The sequence below is a fragment of the Helianthus annuus genome, chromosome 1 (assembly GCF_002127325.2).
Source record: "Helianthus annuus cultivar XRQ/B chromosome 1, HanXRQr2.0-SUNRISE, whole genome shotgun sequence".
Lineage (NCBI taxonomy): Eukaryota > Viridiplantae > Streptophyta > Magnoliopsida > Asterales > Asteraceae > Helianthus > Helianthus annuus.
In genome coordinates this window covers 126,930,108-126,932,962 of record NC_035433.2, presented here as the reverse complement: position 1 = coordinate 126,932,962, position 2,855 = coordinate 126,930,108, and the positions used below count along the sequence as shown (strand labels likewise).

Below are 2,855 nucleotides of genomic sequence, written 5' to 3'. Positions count from 1 at the left end.
GTGTTTTGATTCTTATTTCTAGAATAATAGACTTGCTATGATGGTTTGTTTATTATGGTGTGTTGTTTTCTTGTTCGTAAATTGTTAATTTGTATGTTAATCTTAGTCTGAACCATACGTTCTTGGTGCCGTTGGCAATCGAGATATCATGGGCGGGATTAGGATTGGGTATTGATTAATTGGTCATCGGGTAACAACCTCGCGTTCTAGGAATCCGAGTACTTAGTTCCCTTTCATCACGACAAGTAATAACATATGAACCATGTCTATGTGGTTCTTTCTAGTTGAATATTAGCATGAATGTCAAAGCAAACCGGAAACTTAGGATGGTCATTTGTCTCTAAATTGTTTACAAAACCAATTCTCATTTCGCAATTTAATTAGTAATCTCAGTTCTAAAAAATCAAACAAACAATCCAACTCTTTGAATTTACTTTTTATTGTAATTAGTTTAATCTTAGTTAACTTAGATACACTTCTAAATAACACATATTCCACAAACTCCCTGTGTTCGATACCCACTTACCGCTAGCTATTAGTAGTAATTGGATTAAATTTGCATGTAACTACGACAGCACGTCAAATTTTGGCGCCGTTGCCGGGGAGTAGTGCGCAACGTGTGTTAATTTAGTAGTTTTGTTTGTTATTTTCGGGTTTACGCTGGTTGTGTTTAGTGTGCAGGTACTTTCAGGTGTATGCATACTAGAGGCTCTCACAAGTCGTCACCACTATCGTTCGATCCGGAAATTGAAAGGACATTGAGGCAAAACAGAGTTCTATTATGAGAAAACAGAATTGTTGGTTCACCTACTTCACCCATTACACCAAGAAACATCATGCAAGAATCTCAAGTACCACCCACAACAGGTCATACGACCTCATCCTTTATACCTACTTTCACCCAACCATCACCAAACACCACTTTACCTAATACCACTGTCGAATTCACACCAACCAATGTCACTCAACCGATCACTACCCAAGTCGAACCCACCATTACCTTTAACCCTTCTACCACAATCCCACCATTTTCCCATTTCTTTCCCCCAACTACGGGTCAATCATCCTCGAACTTCACAATTGCACCAAATTCAACTATTGTGCATGCTACTTCATCCTTTAGACCACAATACCAATTGGGTTTTCAGTACTCGACTCTCCCATTTGGGCAAACTTCGGGAATTCAGGGAGATGGTTATGACGAGGGATATGAAGATTTTGAAGGTTATGATGAAGATGGTTACGCTTATGGAGGTGATGGGGATCAAGGAGAGTTCGATTATGTGCAAGGTCAATTTCAAGTAATGCCAAGTGTTGGTGGAGTGCCACAACAACAGCTTATACCACAACACATTAGGCCAAGGCCACAAGGGCCGCAATTGCAACGTCCGGTGCCTTTGCAACAAGTTCGCCCACAAAGGCCAATTCAACGCCCACCGGTGCCACAACAACAGTTTCAACAACCAATTGCACCACAAGGGCATATGCCAAGACCAATGGGTCCGGTGCATCCAAGAGTTAGGGTGGGTGTACCAAGAAGGCATCTTCGAGATCACGCAAGAGGTATAGAAGCGCATTTCAGGCCGATAATCACTCATAATCCCTGGCCGGTAGTTATTCCTCACAACGACCAAGGACGAACTTTTGAAGTTAGAACAAATTCTTTGCAAAGTTTGCCGAAATACAAGGCTCTAGCGACGGAGGAACCTTATTTCCATTTGGAAGCTTATGACTCAATTTGCAATACTCTTGGGAGTCAAGGTTTTTCGGCCGATGATGTCAAGTTGGTCTTGTTTCAATTTTCGTTGGAAGATAAGGCAAAGAAGTGGTTCTACACTTTGCCTTCAGCATCTATATATACATGGGGGGAAATGCAACAAACCTTTTTGGATGAGTTTTACACCGCCCAAAAGACCAACGATGCAAGAAAGGGGTTGAGGAGTTTTCAACAACAACAAGGCGAGATGTTTCATGAAGCTTTCGAGCGATTTAATATGATGATTAAAAATTGTCCTCACCATGGAATTGAGCTTTGGGAGTTGATGAACGCCTTCCACGAGGGATTGAGTGCCGAAGATGCTCGTGATTTAATGTCCATCACAAACGGGACTTTTGGCACAAACTATGAGCATGACGATTGGGAGTTCTTGGAGCAAATGGCCATTACATCAAAGAGGAAAGCTCAAGCATCAAGGAGAGCGCGACCGGCTGTCACAAGATCACAAGTTCATATAGTTGACGATGGTAATGTTCAAACTTCTAACCAAATTTATGATGTTTGTGCTATTTGTAATGAAATAAGTCATGCGGTTGAAAATTTCCAAGGGATGGTTGAAGGGCAATATGAAGAAGTTCATGCGGTACAAGGTCAAGGAGGGGGTGGTAGAAACTACAACATGAATTCCAATACTTACCACCCCGGTTTACGAAATCACCCGAACTTTAGATACGGGAATTCGTCAAATCAAGCCAACCCGAACTTCCAAGGAAACCAAGGATTTCAAAGGCAATATCAAACGGGTCAAAGTTTTTCGGGTGGAAACGAGGTAATGGAGATGTTAAAGGCGATGCAAATTGAGATGCAACGAAGGAATCAGCTTGATGATGCTCGCATTCAAAAAGACGAAATCCGTGATAAAGCAATTCAGTCGTTGACTACCCAAATGAGTCAACTTGCGAGCGATGTGCCAATATTGAAGAAATCAAAAGGCCAACTACAAAGTGACACGGTGACAAATCCCAAAAACATTAAAAGTGTTAATATCAATGTGGTAAGTATCGTTCCTAATAGTGAATTCAATGAAACATTTTTAACATCTTCTTGTCAAGTGAGTGCAGGTATAGGAAGGGATGCC

The 2,855-nt window shown here is 41.3% G+C and overlaps 1 non-coding gene across 1 annotated transcript; it reads right to left on the bottom strand.

The window, feature by feature from the left end:
- Window positions 1-1,920: 1,920 nt before the first annotated feature.
- On the bottom strand, window positions 1,921-2,026 carry LOC118483069. The gene has a single exon (XR_004869538.1). It is a non-coding gene; the product is annotated as a small nucleolar RNA R71 (small nucleolar RNA).
- Between the last annotated feature and the right edge of the window lie 829 nt (window positions 2,027-2,855).